This window comes from Plecotus auritus, assembly GCF_963455305.1.
Source record: "Plecotus auritus genome assembly, chromosome: X".
In the NCBI taxonomy this organism is placed as follows: Eukaryota; Metazoa; Chordata; class Mammalia; order Chiroptera; family Vespertilionidae; genus Plecotus; species Plecotus auritus.
Window position 1 is genome coordinate 115,677,799 of NC_137784.1, and position 15,259 is coordinate 115,693,057.

A 15,259-nucleotide genomic window follows, 5' to 3' on the forward strand; every position below is an offset into this window, starting at 1 on the left:
AAAGAAAGGGTCTGAATGCAAGAATACTGTACCCAGCAAGGCTATCAATCAAAATTGAAGGTGAAATCAGGAGCTTCACAGACACAAAAGGACTAAGGGAATTTATTACCAACAAACCAGCAATGCAAGAAATGCTAAAGGGTCTGTTGTAAAAAAAAAAAAAAAGGAAGCGAAGAAGGAACACAGAGACAAAGAATAAAAATGGCCACAAACAAGTACCTATCAATAATAACTTTAAATGTAAATGGATTAAATGCCCCAATCAAAAGACATAGGGTAACGGAGTGGACAAGAAAACAAGACCCATATATCTGCTGTCTACAAGAAACCCACCTCAGAAAAAAAGACGCACACAGACTGAGAGTGAAGGGATGGAAAAAGGTTTTCCAGGCAAATGGAACTGAAAAAAAAGCTGGGGTAGCAATACTTATATCTGACAAATTAGATCTCAAAGTGAAGGACATAACAAGAGATAAGGAAGGCCACTTCATAATACTAAAGGGAGCAATCCAACAAGAAGAAATCACTCTGGTAAACATATATGCACCCAATACAGGAGCACCCAAATACATAAAAAAACTCCTAGAGGATATCAAGGGAGAGATTGACAGCAATACAATCATAGTCGGAGACTTTAATACCCCACTATCACCATTGGACAAATCCTCTAAACAAAAAATCAGCAAAGACACATCAATCCTAAATGACTCACTAGACCAGATGGAATTAATTGACATCTTCAGAACATTTCACTCCAAAGCCACAGAATATACATTCTTCTCAAGTGCACATGGGTCATTTTCAAAGATAGACCATATGTTGGGACATAGGCAAAGTCTCTTCAAATTCAAGTAGAAATCAGATCAAGCATCTTCTCAGACCACAGTGGCATAAAACTGGAAATTAACTACAATAAAAACAACCCAAAGAAATCAAACACATGGAGACTAAACAGCATGCTATTAAACAATGATTGGGTTACCAGAGAGATCAAGGAAGAAATAAAAAACCATCATGGCAACAAATGACAATAAAAACACTACAATCCAAAATCTATGGGAAACACCAAAAGCAGTCTTGAGAGGGAAGTTCATAGCTCTACAAGCCTACTGCAAAAAACAAGAAACAATGGTAATAAAATACCTAACCCAACAACTCAAAGAGTTAGAAAAAGAGCAACAAGAAAAGCCCAGTGTAAGCAGAAGGAAGGAACTAATAAAGATAAGAGCAGAGATAAATGACAGAGAGACCAAAGGAAAAAAAAATACAATAGAAAAGATCAATAAAACCAAGAGCTGGTTCTTTGAAAGGATAAAGAAGATTGATGAACCTCTAGCCAGGCTCACCAAGAAGCAAAGAGAGAGGACCCAAATAAACAAAATCAGAAATGAAAGAGGTGAAATAACAACAGATCCCACCAAAATACAAAGCATTGTTAAAAAATACTACAAACAATTCTATTCCAACAAACTGGACAACCTGGAGGAAATGGACATATTCCTAGAAAAATATAACCTTCCAAAACTCAATCAGGAAGAATCTAAACAGCTCAATATGCCAGTAACTATGGAAGAAATTGAAGCAGTCATCAAAAAGCTTCCGGCAAACAAAAACCTGGGGCCAGACAGCTTCACAGGAGAGTTTTACCAAACATTCAAGGAAGAACTAAAACCTATCCTCCTCAGACTATTCCAAAAAATTCAAGAGGAAGGAACACTTCCAAGCTCCTTCTATGAATCCAGCATCACCCTAACACCAAAACCAGATAAAGACAACACAATGAAGGAGAATTACAGGCCAATATCCCTCATGAACGTAGATGCCAAAATACTCAACAAAATTCTAGCAAATTGGATCCAGCAGTACATCAGAAAGATCATACACCATGACCAAGTAGGGTTTATCCCAGGAATGCAAGGATTGTACAATATCCGCAAATCAATAAATGTGATACTTCACATAAACAAATTGAGAAATAAAAATCACATAGTCATATCAATTGATGCAGAAAAAGCATTTGACAAAATCCAACACCCTTACTTGATAAAAAATCTCAACATGGTGGGAATAGAAGGATCATACCTCAACATAATAAAAGCAATATATGATAAACCCACAGCTAACATCATACTCAATGGGAAAAAACTAAAAACATTTCCCCTAAGAACAGGAACAAAACAGGGATGCCCACTCTCACCACTCCTGTTCAACATAGTACTGGAAGTATTAGCCATTGCAATTAGACAAGAAGAAGAAATAAAAGGCATTCAAATTGGAAAAGAAGAAGTAAAGCTGTCCTTATTTGCAGATGACATGATATTGTACATAAAAAACCTAAGACTCCATCAAAAAACTAATAGACTTAATAAATGAATTTGGCAATGTAGCAGGATACAAAATTAACGCCAAGAAATCTATGGCCTTTCTATACACCAATAGTGAACTTACAGAAAGAGAGACTAAAAAAGCAATCCCATTTACCATCCCACCAAAAAAATTAAGATACTTAGGAATAAACCTAACCAAGGAGGTAAAAGACCTATATGCGGAAAACTACAGGACACTGAAAAAAGAGATAGAGGAAGACGTAAACAGATGGAAGAACATACCATGTTCATGGATTGGTAGAATCAACATCATTAAAATGTCCATACTACCCAAAGCAATCTATAGATTCAATGCACTCCCCATTAAAATACCAATGGCATATTTCACAGACCTAGAAAGAACTCTCCAAAAATTCATCTGGAATAAAAAAAGACCCCGAATAGCCACAGCAATCCTGAGAAAGAAGAATAAAGTAGGTGGGATCTCAATACCAGATTTCAAGCTGTATTACAAAGCCACTGTCCTCAAAACAGCCCGGTACTGGCACAAGAACAGACATATAGATCAATGGAATAGAATAGAGAATTCAGATATCGACCCAAACCACTATGCGCAATTAATATTTGACAAAGGAGGCATGAACATACAATGGAGTCAAGACAGTCTCTTCAATAAATGGTGTTGGGAAAATTGGACAGATACATGCAAAAAAAATGAAACTAGATCACCAACTTACACCATACACAAAAATAAACTCAAAATGGATACAGGACTTAAATATAAGACGGGAAACCATAAAAATACTAGAGGAATCCACAGGCAGCAAAATTTCAGACATAGGCTGAAAGAACTTCTTCACTGATACTGCTCCTAGGGCAATGGAAGCTAAAGACAAAATAAACAAATGGGACTACATCAAAATAAAAAGCTTTTTCACAGCAAAAGAGACCATCAACAAAACAACAAGAAATCCCACTGTATGGGAGAACGTATTTGCAAATGTTATCACTGATAAAGGTTTAATCTCCAACATCTACAGGCAGCTTATACAACTTAATAAAAGGAAGATAAATGATCCAATAAAAAAAATGGGCAACGGACCTAAATAGAATCTTTTCGAAAGAAGACAGAAGGACGGCCAAGAGACACACGAAAACATGCTCAAAGTCACTAATTATCCGAGAGATGCAAATCAAAACGACAATGCGATACCATCTCACACCTGTCAGAATGACTATCATCAACAAATCAACAAACGACAAGTGTTGGCGAGGATTCGGAGAAAAAGTTGCCCTCATGCACTGCTGGTGGGAATGCAGAGTGGTGCAGCCACTGTGGAGAACAGTATGGAGTTTTCTCAAAAAACTGAAAATGGAACTCCCATTTGACCCAGTAATCCCACTTCTAGGAATATATCCCAAGAAATCAGAAACACCAATCAGAAAGGATATATGCACCCCTATGGTCATAGCAGCACAATTTACAATAGCTAAGATTTGGAAACAGCCTAAGTGTCCATCAGTAGATTAGTGGATTAAAAAACAGTGGTACATATACACAATGGAATACTACGCTGCTGTAAAAAGGAAGGAACTCTTACCATTTGCAAGAGCATGGATAGAACTGGAGAGCATTATGCTAAGTGAAATAAGCCAGTTGAAGAAAGATAAATATCACATGATCTCACTTATTTGTGGAATATAATGAACAACATAAACTGATGAACTAAAATAGATCCAGAGACAGAGAAGCATCAAACAGACTGTCCAAACTATGAGGAAAGGTGGGGATGAGGGTGTAAGAAATCAACCAAAGGACTTGTATGCATGCATATAAGCATAACCCATGAACACAGAGAGTAGGGGGTTGAAGGCATGTACTGGGGAGTGGGAACGGCTGGGAAGAGGTCAATGGGGAAAAAAGGAGACTTATGTAATACTTAAAACAATAAAGAATTTAGAATAAAGGGATCAACCAATGGATGCATAAATAATAAGTGGAACAACAAATCGATGTTTCTCTCTTTCTACCTTCCTCACACTCTCTCTAAAATCAATAAATAAGATGTTTTTAAAAGAAGCCCTTGCCTGTCTGGTGTGGCTCAGTGGTTGAATGTCTACCAATGAACTAGGAGGTCATGGTTCGATTCCTGGTCAGGGCACATGCCCAGGTTATGGGCTTGATCCCCAGTAGGGGGCATGGAGGAGCCAGCTGATCAATTATTCCCTCTCATCATTGATGTTTCTATCTCTTTCTCCCTCTCCCTTCCTCTTTGAAATCAATAGAAATATATATATTTTTTAAAAGAAGCCCAGAGAGCTCCCTCACCCCTTCTGCCATGTGAAGTTAACAGCAAAAAGATGGCCTTCTATGAACCATGAAACAGGTTCTCACCAGACAGCAAATCTGCCATCCCCTTGACCTTGGACTTCCCAGCCTCCAAAACTGTGAGAAATAAATGTTTATTTTTTACTAGTACAAGCCCCGCAGTCTCTGGTGTTTTGTTTTAGCAGCCCAAACAGCCTAAGACAGAGGTCAGCTGCCCCAGTGGAAAATCACAACCCCATTTGGGAAGGGTTCATCATAGTGTCAATGCAGAAATTACTTCAGGAAGAACTGTTGGATTTGCAAAATGATCCACCTCCCAGATGACTTTAAATGAAAATAAAATTCGAAGTTCAATTACACAGTGGATTGTAGACATGGAAGGTGCACCAGGTACCTTATACGAAGTGGGAAATGTAAACTTCTTTTGTACGTTTAGTAGACAATATCCTTTTGACTCTCCTCACGTCATGTTTACTGGTGAAAATATCTTTGTACATCCTCATGTTTACAGCAATGGTCATATCTGTTTATTCATTCTAACAAAAGACTGGTCCCTAGTGCTCTCAGTCCAGTCAGTTTATCTTAGTGTTATTCGCCTGCTTTCCAGCTGCAAAGAAAAGAGATGACCACCAGATCATTCTTTTTAAGTTCAAACATGTAACAAGAATAAAAGGAAAACAAAATGGTGGTATCATGATGATACTTGTTGGTGCCGCTGTTATCCTCCTAGCAGGATAGTCCTACTGAGAAAATGAGCACTTTGATCATTCAGTCTTTGAACTTTAACCTTTGACTGGAAGTGACCCACAGGGAATGAAGACTACTTCCTTTTACTGAATTATTACTTGTGTGCATTCTGGGTACATGTTGATTGCTGGTTCAGTCCAGGAAATTGACATGCTTTTATTAATCATATGGTATTTGCAAGTGTCAGAAAAATGTAACATGTAATTCCACTTTTTATTTTTTAAGCTTTTGGAAAAGTTCCAGGTCCTAATGTATTATGCAATAACAATGATTTCCTTGGCAGTTTTGAGTTGTTTATTGTTGGCAATGGACATCACAACAGGAAAAAGTTTCATTAACTCCTGCGACTCAATAATTAATTCATGATTGGGCCTATGAAATGAACTTAGCAATTTTAATGGGATTATAATTAAACTGAGAAATCCAACATTACTTTCAAAGTCATCCCAACTCATTCCTATTTGGATTCTAAGCACTGTTATCCTAAGGTTAACAGCATGAATTAACATGCATCTCTAATGGACTGTAATGAAAGATCATTGCACATTTATTGAATTGTTTATATTTGCTGTTAAATTGTTTTGACATGGAAGGTTTTCAAGTAACATTAGCATAGAAGTACAATATGTTATCCCTGTGGTGAAAATAAATTCATTTGTTGTATATAGTTCTTCAATCTCTGAAGTAAAGATATGAGTAATATAGGGCATGAATGGTTTAATCAAGGCTTTATTTTGGAAGCAAGAAAAATGACAGTGATGATTAAACTACTGCAGTCCATAATTTGGGCTTGTTATTGTACATTAATGATTTCCCAAGTGGATTACACTTATTACTTCCTGATAGCCATCAACATGAGCCCTACTGCTTAAACACTATTTCATTTATGTTTGGAAAAAATCCATAAACATTTTTGTTTGAAATTTTGTTTCTTTTGTTGTGTTATAAATCAAGTTTGAATGTTACAATACCTTAACTGAAAAATTTTTGTCAAGCTTTTTTTCTTGTAAATTTTCCTTACTTGTATCATCTTGTCCTTCAATCCTGTACCCTAAAATAAGAAACACATTTTTCACAGAGGCTTAATGTTTAAAAAGAAAGAAAGAAAGGTACAACCCTTTTCCAATTTCCAGAACTAAGCCAGTTCTCAGACCCCAGAACCCATAAAATGAAAGAGAGGCCAGGTTCTCATGAGGAAGGACCGTACAAAAATATGGCAATTATATCCAGTAGTGATTTCCCCATTCCTTCTCCAAAAGGATCTATGATTATTCACTCAAATAGCGGGGGAAAGGGGAATACACAAAACTTTTGAGGCCTATTGGAACCAGTAAGTAAGCAGACACTGATACCCAGGAGCTCAATTGTGGCTGCCCTGTAAGAGAGGGATTTATGGAGGTCAGGTAATAATAAAAAAATAAGGAGAATTGGCTTATATCTGTTTCACAGAAGGTCCAGTAACAATCTCCATGGCTCCCAGATAAATAATTGAAATTAATATATTAGCAGTTAGCAGAATCCTTATACCAGTTCCTTGATCTATAGAGTAAGAGTTATTGTAATAGAAAAGGCCCCATGGAAGCCCCTGAAACTCCTCTCCCCACTCCCAAAACCTCCAATGGCGCCCTAACTGGTTTGGCTCAGTGGATAGAGCATCGGCCTGCGGACTGAAAGGTCCCAGGTTCGATTCTGGTCAAGGGCATGTACCTTGGTTGCAGGCACATCCCCAGTGGGGGGTGTGCAGGAGGCAGCTGATAGATTAGTGTCAACCTCAAAACATTAAATGATGCAAGAGTCATGGTCCCCATTATATACCCATTTAATCAGTCTTGCACCTGCCCAGTAATAGCCCCAATTACATTTATTGAGCTGAATGTGGTATCTTTAGCAGAGCAGATTAGCACAGCCTCTGGTAGGTGGTAGGTGGTATTTGGCTACAGATTTGGGCAAATCTATTGTTTTCATATCATCAAGAAGGAAAATAAAAAACAGGTTCCATTCAGAAGTAAAATGTTTCTCAAAAAGTTTACTGGAGTTCCAAAATGATGACAGATTAAGTGAAAGCTACACTGACACTCTCCCAGGACCAAACTTTAATTACAACTGAAATATAGAGAAACCATATATATATATATATATAAAAGCCTAAGTGACCGAACTACCAAACTACCAAACAACGGAATGACCGGTTGACCAGTTGCTATGATGCACACTGACCACCAAGGGGCAGACTCTCAATGCAGGAGCTGCCCCCTGGTGGTCAGTGTGCTGCCATAGCCAACCTCCCACAGTCCCTCCCCCAGCCAGCCGGCCAACCACCTGCAGTCCCTCCCCCTGGCTGGCCAACCTCCTGTGGTCCCTCCCCCCAGCCACCCCCCCCCATAGGCCCCAATCGCCGGCCAGGCCAAAGGACCCCACCTGTGCACGAATTTGTGAACTGGGCCTCTAGTCTTGAATAATCAACTGAAGACTAGCTATGGAGAACCCTTATAACCAAGGACATAAAGTGGAGACTGCATAGAGACTGGTAGGAAGTGTGGAGGTGTGAGAGGGCTGGCCGGGCTCCCACGGGCAGCAACTGAAGTTCCAGAGGGTTATCTCAGATGTGGGGGGTTCCCACTGAGTACTCTGGGGTCTAAATGCCAAGTTGGGCTCTCTAGCCCAGAGCATCAGAACTGAGAAAGGTGCCCACATAACATCTGGCTGTGAAAAGCAGCAGGGTTGCTGTCTGCCAGGGAGAGATGGCTGGAAATGCTGACATCCTCTTAAAGGGCCAATGCACAAAATTTTGTGTGTAGCCACTCACCTTGGGCTCTAGCAGAGGGAGGGTAGAGTGGACTAGAGCTGTGTGAGCAGAAACCAGTTTGGGGACTCTGGGGTTAGAACTTAGAAGGCAGCCACTGCGGTTTCCTGTAATGAGTTATTCCCCCATACTGCAGAGGTCATCTGTCTCAGGCAGACCTTTACCATCCAAGCAGCTTTTGCATGGGGGAAAGTAATTGCCACACCTGATTGGAAAACCTCTCACCCCACTCTGTGGAGTCTGAGGCTCATTAAGAGATTGAGAATAACAATCTGCAGGCAAAGGTAAATCTCTGGATACTTGTTTATCTTTTCAAAGAGCCAGCCCTCGCCCTGGTCAGTTTGGGTAAGTGGATAGAGCATTGGCCTTCAGCCTTTGGGCTGAAAGGTCCTTGGCTTGATTCTAGCCGGGGGCACATGCCTGGGTTGTGGACTCAATCCCCAGTAGGGGGCATGCAGGAGGCAGCCAATCAGTGATTCTCATCATTGATGTTTCTCTCCCTTCCTCTCTGAAATCAATTAAAAAATATTTTTTAAAGAAAAAGAACCAGCTCTTGGTTTTATAGTTCTTTTGTATTTTTTTTTCAGTCTCTATGTCATTTATTTCTGCTCTGATCTTTACTATTTCCTTCCTTCTACTTACTCTGGGCTTTTCTTAGTGTTCTCTTTCTAATTCTTTAAGTTTTAGGGTTAGATAGCTTATTAAAAGTGTTTCTTGTTTTTTAAGGTAGGCCTGTAGTAGTGCTATGAACTTCCCTCCCAGAACTGCTTTTGCTGTGCCTCAGAGATTTTGGGTTGTTGTGTGTTTATTTTCATTTGTTTCCAGGAAGTTTTTTATTTCTTCCTTGATCTCATTGGTAATCCATTTATCCTATATAATAAGGAGGTAATATGCAAATTGACCCTCATGCCATAACACCATCACAAGATGGTGGCATGCACAGCTGTGGCTGGGTTCCCATAACACAAGATGGCTGTGCCCACAGCGGAGGCGGGGTTCTTGTAACGAGCCGTAATGAGTGATCAGCAGGGACCTGAGGCTGCATGGTGCCGGGCTGGGGCGGGGGACCTGAGGCTGCACCGCCCCTCCCGCTCCACAGGGCTTGATGGGGGAACCTCAGACTGCACCCCCCGCCCAGTGGGGCTTGACAGGGGACCTCAGGTCATGCTCCCTGCCCAGCAGGGCTTGACAGGGGACCTCAAGGTGCGCCCCTCACCCCGGCCCGGGCTGGGGGACCTCAGGCCGCACCCCCCACCCGGCATGTGCTAGGGGACCTGAGGCTGTGCCCCCTACCTGGCAGGACTTGACAGGGGACCTGAGGCTGTGCTCCCCGCCCGGCACCGGGCTGGGGGACCTAAGGCTGCATGCTCCCCCACCTGGTGGGGCTTGATGGGGGTGGGGCCAGCCGGGTCTGGATCTCACCCAATGGGGGTGGGGCCAGCCAGGTTTGGGTCTCGCGTGATTTCGAGGTGCGTGTGGGTGGGCAGAGACTTGACAGGAGGAAGATTTTCATATACATTTTACTAATTTTCTTTCATCTCTGACACTTCTATTATAGAGAAAGGGCAAATAGCAATATTAAAATATTTCCTCTAATTAATTCCCTTTTAATGTGCATGAATTTTGTGCACGGCCACTAGTCTATAATAATAAAAGGGTAATATGCTAATTAGACTGGACGTCCTTCCGGACGAAGCTGGGGCCGGAGCGAAGCCCGGGTCCCAGGTGCCTGCCAGTGGCCGGAGCAAAGCAGCCTGGGTCCTGGGTGCCAGAGGGAAGCTGGTGCCAGCAGCTGGGGGAAGGAAGGCCTACTCTTGCACAAATTTCATGCATCAGGCCTCTAGTCTACACTAATAAAAGAGAAAGATGCAAATTGACCATACCTTCAGGACACCCACCAGCCAATCAGGAGTGAGTATGCCAATTAACCCAACAAAGATGGTGGATTAATTTGAATTCACAGGCACCGGGCAGCCGGGGGCAGGGTGGGACACTTGCGTCGTTGCCATGGCAACAGCGCAGGCATTCCACACCACCCCAGCAGCTCCGGGCCTCTGGGCAGCATGGGAAGGCAGAAAGGCAACTCTGGCCAGAGCAAAGGCAGTGCTGGCAACCAGGGGAAGGAAGACCCATTCTTGCACGAATTTTCATGCATCAAGCCTCTAGTTGTGTAATAACTTGCTATTTAGCCTCCATGTGTTTGAATGTTTTTGAGTGTTTTTACTGTAGTTTATTTCTAATTTCATACCATTGTGATCCAAGAAGATGATTTTCCTTTCACTAGATCACTTGTCATAATTCCTGTTGTACAATTTGTCTCCACCAGGTTACAAGCCCTGCTCGCACACAGGGAATACCACTTCTAGACACCATCGCCACCTCCTTCTGTGCCCAGGCCTCATCATGCCTCTGACAGGAAACAAGGTTATCTTGGCTCTGAAGAAATACATCACCCCCTTTAATGTGGGATTTATTTAGTCCTTTTCCAATCTGTTAAAATTGTGTCTTTTATGTATAATCTTTTAGTCAAATAAGTTTGACAACTTTCCCAGGGTTTGAATTTTAAGAAACTAGCCTTAGACTTGTGGCGATTAAAGGGGGTCCTAGTCCTTACTAGAATTGTAGGAAAGCCTAGGAGGGAGGCACAACATGCTGCTGGTGCCTACACCTCCCTGTGTGCTAGAGGGCTTATGGGCCCTGGAGTAATGGACTTTTTCCTTTAATATTAAAAACAAATAAAACAGAGGACTGGGAAGAGGAGGATTGAAAGCGACTAGAGCAAGCCCTCCAACATTTTTTGTAGTGCCCCTCCATGTTCCTAGATATATAATATACAAAACACCTATATCATCAAGAAGATTACCTCATCAGTGGGTTTAGAGTCCTAGTCTTGGCTAAAGTAGAGTTCCACCCTGGTTGTGGGCTCAATCCCCAGTGTGAGGCATGCAGGAGACAGCCAATCAATGGTTCTCTCTCATCATTGATGTTTCTCTCTCTCGCTCTCTCTCACTCTCTCTTTCTCTCCATTCCTCTCTGAAATCAATAAAAATGTATTTTTTAAAAAAGTAAACTAGTACAGAGTTAAAATTTGGTTCTTTTCTCCTTTGTTAAAAGGACAATTTTCCTCTTGTTTTTCAGATATAAGGAGATTTTTTTAAACAATTTGGTAAATTATATATTTTTTCTCCCTACTTTATCCCTCCAGAATTTAGCAATTCTTAATGAGTGAGTCATGCAATATGTTTTTTGCAAAAATTCAGTAAGATCAGTTTCCAATTGTGGTTTTATTAACCAAGATTTTAACTGGAATGTCATGTCTGAGAGAGACATGCTTGGACTCTGGATGTACCAGAAAGCCTTAAGAAATGAAATTCCCTTTGAAGCCAATAAGAGCACCTTGGAGAAATAGCCTAGTACTTTGATTGTTTGCACAGTTCATGGTAGTCTTTCCAGCTAAGGAAGGAAGGTTGCTTTCCTAAGAGATGGCAAGGAAGGAACCTCAAGACATCATTGGGGACCTCAAGAACTGGAGGAATTCACCCAAGACTATAGGTATTGCAGGCAAACCTGATGGCAACTAGGTGGCTCAGCTTCTTTGCCCTGACAGGCTAGTTAAAACTCAATCATGAGATTCCAGCAAAGCAGATTTTTAAAAGCCTATTATGATCAATTGCTATTCTTATTGTATTTATGCAAATAACCAGGCCAAATTGAAACTAGAGTTAATGCAGTAAATAGATTGGTCTTAATTTGACTCTTCAATAAAAATGAGGGTGATTTTAGGGTGGAAAATTCTTTCAACAGACTCTATAATACACAGTTGTGAATATTAGATTCTAATTCAATTAGTTATTTTCAAAGTTTTATTTTTCATCTATGAATTGAACTGGATACTGAATTTTTCTAATGTTCTTAAATATTTTATTACAACCCTCCAAACTAATGTTTCATTTTTCTCCCATCCTTTGAGTTAGAATTAATGAGAACTAAAACTTTTTCCTTCCACTGGATCATTTGTCATAATTCTTGTTCTAGCTTTTGCCACAATAACATTAAAATTTATAAGTTTGTCTCCTCCAGATTACAAGCCCTACTCGTACTCAGGGAATATTACATTTAGACATCATGGCTACCTCCCAGGCCTTATTGTTCCTCTGACAGAGAGCAAGGTTCTCTTGGCTCTGAAGAAAAATGTCACCCCTTTCAACAGGAAACAGCTACAGAAGAGACACTGTGCCCCTTTTCTCTGAAAGAATTCAGAGCCAAGATCCTTGAGGGGGGATGTGGTAGGCAGTTAGACAGACATGACAGAGCATGGATGATGGGCCAGGTACAGAAAGGCACCAGGGTGGAAAGCCCCAGGTGCCTAGCAAAGGACAATTATAGGGTAGGACCTTGCCCCTACGGTAAACTTTTCTCCCATAGCATATCGCTGGTGATGTAGTTTGAACCTCCTGACCTTTCCTCCCTAGAGATTTCACCTATGTATCAGTTATATTTCAGCTCCAGGTCCAGAAAAGCAACAAAACCAGACCAGTGACCCCATGGCTGACCTCAGGACAAGCTTCATTGAATAATGATCCCCTGCCCTGATGCTAGTCAATCAATCAGTGGACACCACACTTGGAACACTGCTGAATGTTCTATTGAGATCTTCTCCTGGGGCCTACCCTAAAATCTCCACCCTTAAAACCCTTAGGAAGGAGGACCCAGTGTGCTCACCCTCCCCACCTCCTTTTCTTTCCCTTCCCCTTTCCCTTCCCCCTTCCCTGACCCACCAGGCGCTTTACCGTTGTCTTCCTCACTCCCAAGCTCCAGGGGTTTGCCTCCATAACTCATTTCCTCACCCATCTCTTATACAAATTACTTCTTCTACCTGTGTAATTTTGAAACTGGAACACCAATGCGTCCTGGCTGCCTATCACTACTTGAGCCAATTAAGCAGAGACAGGGTTGAATCTCATATGAGCATTCATTCCAGTAATGCCAGCAGTATGGGAGAGCAGCAAGTCATCCACAAAAATCTGCTCTGCCACTCCTCATAAACCAGCTGCCTACATAGGGTAGGACAAGGATTACATGGGGAAGTAGGGATTATAGACATGGAGAATTAGGCTATGCATGCTGGGGTGGAACTCCATTTTTTAGGAAACAAGTTTGCTAAACTTTCCATGAAAATATGCAGTTCTTGAATGAGAATGGACCACATTCCAAGGTTGACTCCCAGGTCCAAGATTGACTCCCAGGTCCCGGGACATACAACTCCCAGCCAGGTTAGAATGTCATTTCTTTAACCAGAACAAAGCAATCACAATGAACAGAGTCTGAATAATATTTCCAATAACCATAACTAGTCCCCAGTATTCTATGTTTGCCCCTAACAATTTTATAAATAAATGTTCTCTTATTTAAAAACAGAAAGAATCCGCAAATCAATAAACGTGATACATCACATAAACAAATTGAGAGATAAAAATCACATAGTCATATCAATTGATGCAGAAAAAGCATTTGACAAAATCCAACACCCTTTCTTTTTTAAAAAATATATTTTATTGATTTTTTACAGAGAGGAAGGGAGAGGAATAGAGAGTTAGAAACATCGACCAGAGAGAAACATCTATCAGCTGCCTCCTGCACACTCCCCACTGGGGATGTGCCCGCAACCAAGGCACATGCCCCTGACCAGAATCGAACCTGGGACCCTTCAGTCCACAGGCCGATGTTCTATCCACTGAGCCAAACCAGTTAGGGCCCAACACCCTTTCTTGATAAAAACTCTCAACAAGGTGGGAATAGAAGGATCATAACTCAACATAATAAAAGCCATATATGATAAACCCACAGCTAACATCATACTCAATGGGCAAAAATTAAAACCATTTCCCCTAAGAACAGGAACAAGACAGGGATGCCCACTCTCACCACTCCTGTTCAACATAGTACTGGAAGTATTAGCCATTGCAATTAGACAAGAAGAAGAAATAAAAGGCATCCAAATTGGAAAAGAAGAAGTAAAGCGGTCCTTATTTGCAGATGACATGATATTGTACATAAAAAACCCAAAAGACTCCATCAAAAAACTAATAGACTTAATAAATGAATTCGGCAATGTAGCAGGATACAAAATTAGCACCAAGATGTATGGCATTTCTATACACCAATAGTGAACTTACAGAAAGAGAGACTAAAAAAGCAATCCCATTTACCATCCCACCAAAAAAATTAAGATACCTAGGAATAAACTTAACTAAGGAGGTAAAAGACCTATATGCAGAAAACTACAGGACACTGAAAAAAGAGATAGAGGAAGACATAAACAGATGGAAGAACATACCATGTTCATGGGTTGGTAGAATCAACATCATCAAAATGTCCATACTACCCAAAGCAATCTATAGATTCAATGCACTCCCCATTAAAATACCAATGGCATATTTCACAGACCTAGAAAGAACTCTCCAAAAATTCATCTGGAATAAAAAAAGACCCCGAATAGCCACAGCATCCTGAGAAAGAAGAACAAAGTAGGTGGGATCTCAATACCAGATTTCAAGCTGTATTACAAAGCCACTGTTCTCAAAACAGCCTGGTAGGGGCACAAGAATAGACACATAGACAGACCAATGGAATAGAACAGAGAATCCAGATATCGACTCAAACCACTATGCTCAATTAATATTTGCAAAGGAGGCATGAACATACAATGGAGTCAAGACAGTCTCTTCAATAAATGGTGTTGGGAAAATTGGACAGATACATGCAAAAAAAAATGAAACTAGACCACCAACTTACACCATACACAAAAATTAACTCAAAATGGATAAAGGACTTAAACATAAGATGGGAAACCATAAAAATACTAGAGGAATCCACAGGCAGAGAAATCTCAGACATATGCCGAAGCAATTTCTTCACTGATACTGCTCCTAGGGCAATGGAAGCTAAAGACAAAATAAACAAATGGGACTACATCAAAATAAAAAGCTTTTTCACAGCAAAAGAGACCATCAACAAAACAACAAGAAAGCCCACTGCATGGGAGAACATATT

General features: G+C 40.8%; 1 pseudogene across 1 annotated transcript; it reads left to right on the forward strand.

The window, feature by feature from the left end:
• The first annotated feature begins 4,920 nt into the window (after positions 1 to 4,920).
• Positions 4,921 to 5,394, forward strand: LOC308240019 (ubiquitin-conjugating enzyme E2 W-like; annotated as a pseudogene). Its single transcript has 2 exons — positions 4,921 to 5,141; positions 5,215 to 5,394. The product of its transcript is annotated as a ubiquitin-conjugating enzyme E2 W-like (transcript).
• The last annotated feature ends 9,865 nt before the right edge of the window (positions 5,395 to 15,259 follow it).